Source organism: Osmerus eperlanus, chromosome 3, assembly GCF_963692335.1.
Source record: "Osmerus eperlanus chromosome 3, fOsmEpe2.1, whole genome shotgun sequence".
Lineage (NCBI taxonomy): Eukaryota > Metazoa > Chordata > Actinopteri > Osmeriformes > Osmeridae > Osmerus > Osmerus eperlanus.
The window spans coordinates 1096146-1107723 of record NC_085020.1 but is presented as its reverse complement, the minus strand read 5'-3'; the positions used below and the strand labels follow the sequence as shown (position 1 = coordinate 1107723).

The window sequence follows — 11578 nt, the reverse complement described above, 5'->3', positions numbered from 1 at the left end:
GGAGACCTTTCCATTCCACACACTGTTCCACATCCTGTTTCTGACCCCAGGGTGCATGCTGGGATAGTGTTGCCTCGTGGTGTCAGATCTGGTGTCAAGTTTCGGCGTGAAAAGTCTGGGCTGACGTGTGAGCCAACGCCTGCCGGGCCCCTCTCTCGTATCCATGACTGCCGTTACCAAGACGCTCGGACGAGCGCCATACTCAGACCCGGTCTGTCAGCTGGAAACAGTGCTGCTCAGGACAGCTGCTGCCTACTGAAGCTAACCTTTGGAACTGTTTTTGCTCTCAGTATGTCATGTGAGCTTCATTTGACCGCAGGTTATACATGACACTCAGTTTTTTGTTTTTTTAAGTTTGTGGACCTTTGCAGTTAATGCATGCGAATACAACCCTTTGAGCAGTTTCAAATCATTTTCTTATTTCATTTATTTACTTGTACTCACAAATGGAGGCCGTCAAATGCAGTACACTCACACTGTGTACACAGACACACGCTGTGGTCCTGGCTCGGCGCCAGACGCTGGGATGAACACGGATCATGGGAAGCACATGCACCCTCCTAGACACTGTGTCCAAACTCCTCAAAGCTCAAATTGATTTTCTTTCAAAGACAGAGCAATTTGTTTGGTGTCACTGAACTGTAGCATTTCTAAGAGCCTTTGAACTGAGAGCTGACCTATTCCGACCCTGATTCTGATGCCAAAATACACAGTTGTCTAACTGTGCCCAGATATAAATAATTTGAGATTGAGTGTGGACAGTCTAAAACGTTCTTCTACGGAATGTTTGAGTTTAGCCAAACTCTGAGTGTTTAGAGCAGCGCATGCCATAATTAACACATGAGACAGACAGCCTAATTACAGGGAGACTGCATTCATCAACATCATTATCATTCTGTGGCTTCATGACCCCACAAAATAGCAATTTTGAATTGTTCGAAAAACACAAATGATTTAAGATTAACAGAAGCTTTGGTGGATGGTTAGAGATGTAAGACAAAACGTATTAGAAGGACAAAATCAGATGCCAAAACTTTAACTAAGTCAGTTTAGCAACCACTGTTTACCTTGGTTGGTTCTGGAAACTGCAAACCATTTATCACAAGTTGTTTCCCCATACATCAGTCTCTAACTACTTGTGTTAAAGCAGTTTGCTAAAAGTTTGTGCTGCTCAATTACACATAACATTTTGTTGGCTGAACTTATTTCCTTAAATAGATGGCCTCTTGCTGGATCTGTCAGGAAGAGCGTCCAGTCTGGGAGGATTTGATGGGTGAGTTGTCTGAACACTGTTGATTAGTGGGGTCCATGTATGGAAGTCTGATACTCCAGCTGTTCTCAAAGGCCTGGCTGTTCTCCTCACACTGCCTGCACAGATCTCTCACCTCAAGAGAAAGAAGTAGATGTTTAATTTGTTCAATTAGTCACATATAAATATATATCAGCTGTCAGCTTATCAGCTGTATTCTGGTTCCAGCTGTCCACATTTTTCTCACATTTCAAGGTTTAGTAAAACCATAGAACTCACCATGTCAGTGTAGCGAATCAGCGCTGGCTGGATCTCCATGTTGAGCAGCAGGTCTTCCAGCAGTATCCGCCTCTGGTAAATCTCCATCCTCAGCCTCTGTTCCACATCCACCGCTGGGTCCAGGAGACCCTCTGGAGACCCTGGGCTGCTCCCCGTCCTGTCGGCCTCTAGCTGGACTCCTCGTCCAGCCCTCAGCCTCTCCTGCCCCAGCTGGGCCTGGAGGTGCTGGATCCTGTCAGAGACCTCCGTCAGCCGAGCCTCCAGAGCCCGGACCTGCTTCTCCCTCCCTGTCGAGGCCAGGAGCTCGGCCTTGAGCTGGCTGAGCTTGGCCTGGGTCTGTTCCACAGGGTCCTCCCCTCTCCTTGTTAACGAGGACCCAGCCTGGGTCTGTTCCACAGGGTCCTCCCCTCTCCTCGTTAATGACCCAGACGGCTCAGAAGTCCTTCTGCGTTCTCGTTCCCTGCTTGGAGAGCTCCCACAGCCATCCTTTCTACCTCTTTCCCACCGGTTCCCTCTTTGGTGCAGATCCACCCACTGATTAGCTAGCTGCACAGCCACAGAACTCTTATAAAGGATATCTGGAACAAGCCATTCAACTTTAGCAAACTTGCGTGACCCCGACTGAGCACACACACAAACGTTTTGCAGACTTATGTTCTCCTCCCTAATTGGACCGGGGAGAAGCATCAAAGCCCACCTGCGTCGCAGAGTGAAGAGGTCGCCGGCCACCTTGGAGACAGACGGCAGCTCTCTGGAGCTGCTCTGGCTCAGAGTCACCAGGCTTGTGCTGTCAGGGTCACCATGCTCCTCCAGGACATACAGGTTTTCACAGAGAGGGACCACCACTTGTTCATCGAAGGCATCCTTCATTGCTCTGAGATGCTGCATGAAAGACAGCAGCCAGGAAATGCAAGTTTTGATGTCGGAGCCCATGCAGTAAACACTGGCACCGACTGACTCTTTGGATTCCGCTTGAATGTCTGACACAAGCTCCTGTAGCTGTTCCAAACTGTCAATTTCACTTTTGTGTTTCACAGTCAAGGCTCGCAAGACCAAGCCAAGACTGTCCATGTCAAAGGAGTGTTTGCATTCCTCAACGTGGACCTGGAAGGCCGCTATCTCTCGCCTGAGGTATGAGTAGAGGTCATCCATCACCGGAGCTTTCCATTTCAGCACCTATCTGAGAGAACCCTTTCCATTACACCAATAAAAAGAACTATCCAAACAGCCCGTTCACTCCCTTTCACAAACAAGCCTTTTAACGTGAACATTGTGAGTCTCTAGTGTGTGTTTTGCTCTGTCGAGAACCGTGTTATGCCGGCGACTAAGTGAAGTGGAAATGTTTTCATATGAGCAGTCCAGTACTTTCCTCCAGTCTCAAATGAACTATGATTATATTATGTGTATGTTGCTTAGCAACATTAGATGAATGGGCATTACCTGAAACATTACATTTTTTTGCACTTGTAAGGGAAAAAAAGAAAAGATGTGGCATGTGTGCAGAAAGGTATTTTCACAGGACTCATGACAGGTCTATCTTTCAGGTAGCTGTTAAGTGAACACTAATTAAATAACACACAACGGTTGTCATATTCTCCATGCTTCAGACATAAGCTTCAAGGCAGCTCAGAATAAAATGGGACAAAAGTGTAAACCCTGACGAAAAAACAGCAATGTAGGAACGAGTAGAGATGAAAGGATTTGGGCAAACCTTTTTAATCGCTGCTGTAATTGCTGGTTGTATTGAAACTCAACTAGGGTGCCATCCTTGTGTGTCTTTGAGAAACAGTGAGTACTTCAACTAGCAGTTGCAAAGTTGGAAAAGCGCACATTGAGTCAGGACACATATTCAGTCAGGACACATATTCAGTCAGGACACATATTTAGTCAGGACACATATTCAGTCAGGACACATATTCAGTCAGGACACATATTCAGTCAGGACAAGCATTGAGTCAGGACACACATTGAGTCAGGACACACATTCAGTCAGGACACACATTCAGTCAGGACACACATTCAGTCAGGACACACATTCAGTCAGGACACTGTATGCGTTATTCTCCTCAGCTTGGTGGGTCATCACTGGGAACCTGTCAGCTGACCGAAAACAATCCCTCCATGTAAGGGGACACTGAACACACTGTAATAAAATTTAAAAATTACAATTCCATTAAATACAATAGTACACCTAAAACCAACCTGACTATGGCTCAGATCACATCTTTCTTTTATCCAGTGCATCCATTACCTGTATTTAGGAAAAGTATAGCAGTTTTTCACCACCTGGTGCCAGATGTGAAGACAATTTATTCAGAAAACGTTGAACTGAAATTCATAATAAAACGTAGAAGCATACAGACCTTTGCGTTGTCATCGTGGCACATGCAAGTCCTGCAATGTTATGACTCTCTCTGGCAACCATAGGTTCAAACATGCAGTCTCCAAGGAATGCCTGGGGTGTGACAGCACACAGCACAGACAGTGTCCCTCCTCCAGCCTGTGTATTCAGAATGGAGCCTGCTTAAAGGACAGTCAGGTCATCCGACTTCTAAAAGCTTCTGTTGTTTACACAAGGTTACTATCGTGTAGCTGTGTGTTGAATAGTGAGGACCCAGGCAGACACGCACAGACATAAACAGAAGCACAGAAGTGAATGGGAGTTGTACTGTTCTTTGTGGTTTCACACCACTGAGATCAAAGGCAAAGAAGACATTTTTCTAGGTTTTAAGAACACTTTGAAATTGAATCTTGTGTGACTGGTTCAAAAGATTTTTCTATTTTGGTTTAGAAATGTGCAATGACGTTGAATGTTTTAGATGTGGAATTAAATGTGGAAAAAGTTCGAGAGCAGGCAGACTTTTGCGGTTATGTTATGTCTTTTGTCCGATTACTTCCTTTTCCAGGACTGCATTGAGAAGTTTACAAATAATTCTAGTTGTTTACTTGTTTTGGATCTAACAAGCCGACAGCGTGCTAAACTACATCCATCTCATCCTGTCTTAGTCTCTGTGTGTTCGCCCTCTCGGTGTCTTCTGCCCTGCTGGGTCTGTGCTAGCAGATGTATGTGATATAATTACATTTACATTTAGTCATTTAGCAGACGCTCTTATCCAGAGCGACTTACAGTAAGTACAGGGACATTCCCCCGAGGCAAGTAGGGTGGCAACCTTCGGATTACTAGCCCGATTCCCTCACCGCTCAGCCAACTGACTGACACATATATAATGACACTGGAGATAGCAGGGGGACAGAACACTGCTCCCAGCACCACAGAGAGCTCTGGCCTCAGATCAATATCTCTCTCTCTCCTCCTCATAGGTCTGAGAAGCAGGTATACTACATGGCTCAAAGTGCTGAAATACATGGGCTTTCTCATCGGTTTGTGTGTGGCAGTTTTCTTTGCTGTTGTTGCATGCATGTACATCCGAGGCTGGTGAATGTCTACGTCTCTCGGCTTCAGAGAAAAAACATATTCGACAACCCCCCCCTCCCTCCTCCCTCCCCCTCCCAACCTTTCTTCCTTGACCAGGGGTCAGCTGTCCTGTGTACTGTACGCACGGTTTAGACAACGCGGCCTGCTGATCCCTGGTCACCAGGGAATAGCGGGGAGCAGGGAGCTGGGTGCAAAAGCCTGGGAAAGAGGGGGCTTGGCCTGGGAAAGGAAGCTGCTTGTGCAGCGGTGCAGGGCTGCAGATTGCATAAGACAGCGCTCGTTCACACTGATAAGGCCATTGGATCACCGGAGGAGAGTAGCTTAGCTGTGCAGCTGTGGAGGGCTACTAGTTTCTCTGCTACTTGACATTCAGCTGGAACTTTTCACCTCAACTCTGTTCACTGTATTTTTCTTTGTTTAGTTTTTTTTTAAACTTTTTACTGGGACCAGTTCATCAGAACAGGAACTAAGCTACAGGTACAAATCAAGGTATGTCAGGGGAACGTTTTGTTATAACTACATTAAGACTGTAGTTCCAGTATGTAGATTGTGAAGGAGGGTTTTACAGATATTGTTAAGATATGTTCTAGAATAAACCTGTTGGTGTTTACCCTGCCTTCACTTCAAGATGTCCTGCATACACTGGTCTGTCCATATCTAATCCTGAAGAGGTTTCTGGTTATGTGAATGGTTTTTCAGTACCAGTTTGGACAGTTGTTGAGGTTTGGGAGAGGACCCAGCATGTATCTGGATTGCATTCCTGCTGACATCTGTTTCTAGTGACTCCATCCCAGGAGACAGATTCAATCATTGAGAAAATGTTCAGGATGCAGCTGGACTTGACATTATAAGTACAGTAAACCTGTTTGTAAAATATAGAAAATGATATACAGTATGTAAAGGTTTTAGCATTTTGTGCGTACCGCAAGTTACTTCATCGTGTATATTTTGTATCCAAAACAGCTGTAAACAGACATACTCTCATTCTCTACGATGTACAAAACTAGTGTTCGTACTGGACACTATTATCATGCAGCAGCTGTCTGTGTTGTAGCCTACAGTTCAATGGACTGTGTTGAACGTGAATGTGGGCTATATAAACAAAGCTAAATTACTTAGATTTTAAATTGATTGTCTGTCTCCTCCTGGTACAAAAAAACACAATGTTTAAACTTTTGAAATTTCCTGATAGATGGAGGTTCAAGTGTCTTCCAATCAAGTGACAATTTGTGTGATTCTTCTGTTAATAACAGGTAAGCTGTTGATTTGATCTGTGGTCAGTCTGACTGGTTTACCTCACACAACTTTAACCTGGAGAAATGGGTTACTTTTCAAGCTACAATTTTGCATTTGTTTAAGTATACATTTATAAATTGGAAAAACAAATGAACTCTGTCTGGGGGAATCTTAAATGTTTGTGACAAAATATTTTCTAATAAATAGAGTGAAAATTAAACTGAACTTCTAAATTCAACTCTCATTTCTAGGACTCGGCAAAGGAGATATAATTTCATCATGCAGCCGGCACAATTTCGACAGATTTGTCCAAGATTACTGTTTACCAGAATTTTACAACAATATGAAGAACAGCGGCTACCAAGACAGTTGCCCCTGGCCCCAGATGAAATGGTGTGTCTTCCCCTTACCTGCTGTCTTCTGGATTAGTCCTGTGTAGCCTGACCCCACTGTGACCCCACTGTGACCCACTGTGACCCCACTGTGACCCCACTGTGACCCCACTGTGACCCACTGTGACCCCACTGTGACCCCACTGTGACCCACTGTGACCCACTGTGACCCCACTGTGACCCCACTGTGACCCCACTGTGACCCCACTGTGACCCGCACTGTGACCCCACTGTGACCCCACTGTGACCCCACTGTGACCCCACTGTGACCCACTGTGACCCGCACTGTGACCCCACTGTGACCCACTGTGACCCCACTGTGACCCCACTGTGACCCGCACTGTGACCCCACTGTGACCCACTGTGACCCCACTGTGACCCGCACTGTGACCCCACTGTGACCCACTGTGACCCGCACTGTGACCCCACTGTGACCCCACTGTGACCCCACTGTGACCCGCACTGTGACCCCACTGTGACCCACTGTGACCCCACTGTGACCCACACTGTGACCCACTGTGACCCCACTGTGACCCCACTGTGACCCGCACTGTGACCCGCACTGTGACCCGCACTGTGACCCGCACTGTGACCCACTGTGACCCGCACTGTGACCCGCACTGTGACCCGCACTGTGACCCGCACTGTGACCCGCACTGTGACCCGCACTGTGACCCACTGTGACCCACTGTGACCCACTGTGACCTGCACTGTGACCCGCACAGCTCAGCAGTCCCTTGTGCTGATGGCTGCTTCCTGTTAAGGACCCTGGTAACAGCATGATGGCTGCTTCCTGTTAGGGAAGTAAAAACAGTGGAGGGGGAAGTTTGACGTTGCATTAGTCCACGTCTGTTGGAGACGTACCATGACCTTGAGTCGTTATGGAGACGTACCGTGACCTTGAGTCATGGGAAAGTTCGATGTTTCTGGATCCCCTGGGTGTTTCTCATGGCTGCCCACTGTTCATTTGTCTTCATACTTCCAGATGTTACATGGTTGGCCCAGACTGTACATGTTGTGATACTACTCTGATTCCAGCTGAATGAGCTAGGTATGACTGGTCATGTCCCTGGAGCTGGGGCTCCTGGAGGGAGCAGATGGTCTGTTAGGGTGGAGTGTTCACACAGGGAACACCTTCTGACAGACTGATGCTGTTTAGTGCCTGCAGCTTTTATGTCTTAATGTTCTCTCTTTCCCTCATATTCTCTCTCTCTCTTTCCTGCTTTCTCCCTCGTATTCTCTCTCTCTCTTTCCTGCTTTCTCCCTCGTATTCTCTCTCTCTCTTTCCTGCTTTCTCCCTCGTATTCTCTCTCTCTCTTTCCTGCTTTCTCCCTCGTATTCTCTCTCTCTCTTTCCTGCTTTCTCCCTCGTATTCTCTCTCTCTCTTTCCTGCTTTCTCCCTCGTATTCTCTCTCTCTCTTTCCTGCTTTCTCCCTCGTATTCTCTCTCTCTCTTTCCTGCTTTCTCCCTCGTATTCTCTCTCTCTCTTTCCTGCTTTCTCCCTCGTATTCTCTCTCTCTCTTTCCTGCTTCTCCCTCGTATTCTCTCTCTCTCTTTCCTGCTTCTCCCTCGTATTCTCTCTCTCTCTTTCCTGCTTCTCCCTCGTATTCTCTCTCTCTCTTTCCTGCTTCTCCCTCGTATTCTCTCTCTCTCTTTCCTGCTTCTCCCTCGTATTCTCTCTCTCTCTGCTCCAGGTCATACATCCAGCTGAAAACCTGCGTGGAGAAGGTGGCCAACATGGCGTGGTGTCCAGAGCCCTCTCTGAAGGATGAGATCTTCCTGTCGGTCCACAGGACCTACTTCTCCCTGTGCGCCTACAGGGAGGACCCCCCGCTGACCGTCCAGATCATGCTCATTGTCCCGGGCATCATCCTCACCCTCTTCCTGCCCCTGCTGTGGGTCCACCTGACCACCTGGAGCCCAGAGCTGCCGTGCTCGGTGGGGCCGTAGGACCACCACACACCCCCCGCGACGCCGACGTTCCTCGTTTAAATCGTGGCCGGACCGGGTCACCCCGGTAGCTCCCAGGATAAGTGACAGTCCCATGTAGGGTGAGGCCATGTCAGCAGTAGGGTCGTAGGTTAGGATCTGGCTTTGGCCCTTTGCTGCATGTCTCCATGTCTTCACTTAAAACTCAGTTTACCTCACAAATCAAGGTTTCAGTAGAATGACAAAACTGTCATAATTGGCTCTTTGAAAAAAAGGTCCATCACGAGGTAAAACTACAAAAAGTTCTGTCAACATGCAAACATTAATAGGATTTCTGACAGTAACTTCATGTACATGGTGAAGGTCTTACATTATTGTTTTCATCCCAAGACAATACATAACAACAATCCATTCACATTATTGAAATTGTAGTGCAGTGTACTTGTCAGTTACTTAGTGATTTATTGTGGAGTTATCTAAATGTTGTGAATAAAAACGTGATGCATACTTGAAACACATAATAAATATTTATTTTCAGACAAAAAATAACAATTTCTTGTTCAGTAGTTTTAAAACCTCTTTATAATAATAGTAGGACTGCTATTCAAGTATTCACATGACACAAGTACTTTTCAGTATTGCTAATGCTAACTTAAGCTTAATTTACCGTAAAATAAACTCAAAAGAAAGATGTTTGCACATCTTCAAAACTGCCAGGCAACATGTTGTGTTGTGTTCATGTGTAACTGTACTGTCTGAGGAAGAAACATGGCATCCAGCATGTTTCTTCTCCACAGACGCTGGCATGTACACATCATGCACATTCCTATGTAATTTGTCACCCATATGGAGACACAAGACATTTCCCCTCATAGAGAAAGTTTGTCTTCAGTGCACTGATGACAGGTTGGGTCATACAATAATATTGTGTTGGTATCTTAAAGGTTCAGAAGGATGACCTTCACGGAAAGTGAACTGTCCAAGCAAAGAGAGTGTTGACCTACTGTGTGGCAACTCTGATAGAAAATGCTGATTGAGAGGGTGACTGTTTCAACACTGTGAGCGACCTGTACAAGAGAAGAGTGAGTGAAACAGCGGAACAACAACAAAAGTCTGAAGGGAGATAACAATGCTAGCAACATTCCATGAGTGGAGAGATTAATGTCACGGACACATACACAGTTAATTATGGCATACATATCTGATTGTCTAGCTTTTTATCATTTACAATCTGGCATACGACAGATGAGATCCATGGCAGGTACATGCTGTCAAAAGAAACGAAAAGATCTTTCGATTCTCACCAAAAGGAGTCTAGCTAATGGTGGTTCAACAGTAACACCTGTGGTCCTAGATGCAGGGGGTCTGCATATCTGGCATGTTGGTAGAAGGCGACGGAACCTGGTGAACTCGCCTTGGCACGCTTGTATTCTCAAACAACAACGACCTTTGGACTTCCCTTAAAGGACAGAGAGCTCCCGTCTCTCCTTTTGACCCGGTGTGGGTGGAAGCAGCACACACGTTCCCCTGTTGCTGCAACACTTCACACATGCTGACTGAACTAGCCTCAGAATACAGCCACTTCCGTCTGAGATGATGTTGACGCGACGCTACAGACCTTCATATTTAGACTGTGGTGGGTCAGGGTCATGGAGGTGAGGGCCTCGTTCAAGTGACACTGCTGAACCTTCCAGACACACAGTCTACTCTGACACCACCACTCTGACACCACCACTCTGACACCACCACTCTGACACCACCACCACTCTGACACAGTCTACTCTGACACCACCACTCTGACACAGTCTACTCTGACACCACCACTCTGACACAGTCTACTCTGACACCACCACTCTGACACAGTCTACTCTGACACCACCACTCTGACACAGTCTACTCTGACACCACCACTCTGACACAGTCTACTCTGACACCACCACTCTGACACAGTCTACTCTGACACCACCACTCTGACACAGTCTACTCTGACACCACCACTCTGACACAGTCTACTCTGACACCACCACTCTGACACCACCACCACCACTCTGACACAGTCTACTCTGACACCACCACTCTGACACAGTCTACTCTGACACCACCACTCTGACACCACCACTCTGACACAGTCTACTCTGACACAGTCTACTCTGACACCACCACTCTGACACAGTCTACTCTGACACCACCACTCTGACACAGTCTACTCTGACACCACCACTCTGACACAGTCTACTCTGACACCACCACTCTGACACAGTCTACTCTGACACCACCACCACTCTGACACAGTCTACTCTGACACCACCACCACTCTGACACAGTCTACTCTGACACCACCACTCTGACACCACCACCACTCTGACACAGTCTACTCTGACACCACCACTCTGACACAGTCTACTCTGACACCACCACTCTGACACAGTCTACTCTGACACCACCACTCTGACACAGTCTACTCTGACACCACCACTCTGACACAGTCTACTCTGACACCACCACTCTGACACAGTCTACTCTGACACCACCACTCTGACACAGTCTACTCTGACACCACCACTCTGACACAGTCTACTCTGACACCACCACTCTGACACAGTCTACTCTGACACCACCACTCTGACACAGTCTACTCTGACACAGTCTACTCTGACACCACCACTCTGACACCACCACTCTGACACAGTCTACTCTGACACCACCACTCTGACACAGTCTACTCTGACACCACCACTCTGACACAGTCTACTCTGACACCACCACCACTCTGACACCACCACTCTGACACAGTCTACTCTGACACCACCACTCTGACACAGTCTACTCTGACACCACCACTCTGACACAGTCTACTCTGACACCACCACCACTCTGACACAGTCTACTCTGACACCACCACTCTGACACAGTCTACTCTGACACCACCACTCTGACACCACCACTCTGACACCACCACTCTGACACAGTCTACTCTGACACCACCACTCTGACACAGTCTACTCTGACACCACCACTCTGACACAGTCTACTCTGACACCACCACTCTGACACCAC

The 11578-nt window shown here is 47.1% G+C and overlaps 1 protein-coding gene and 1 long non-coding RNA gene across 5 annotated transcripts in view; both read right to left on the bottom strand.

The window, feature by feature from the left end:
- Positions 1-2253: 2253 nt before the first annotated feature.
- On the bottom strand, positions 2254-3926 carry LOC134016060 (uncharacterized). Its single transcript, XR_009929389.1, has 3 exons — positions 3892-3926; positions 3731-3779; positions 2254-2708 (listed from the first exon to the last, which is right to left on the bottom strand). It is a non-coding gene; the product is annotated as an uncharacterized LOC134016060 (long non-coding RNA).
- Positions 3927-9029: 5103 nt separating this feature from the next.
- The window catches only part of slc4a3 (solute carrier family 4 member 3), a 40935-nt gene continuing 38386 nt past the window's right edge, over positions 9030-11578 (bottom strand). For all 4 annotated transcript variants that reach the window (XM_062456341.1, XM_062456343.1, XM_062456346.1 and 1 more), the window contains one exon: positions 9030-10208. The gene's annotated coding sequence lies outside the window, so the exon portion shown is untranslated. The remainder of the gene's footprint in view (positions 10209-11578) is intronic.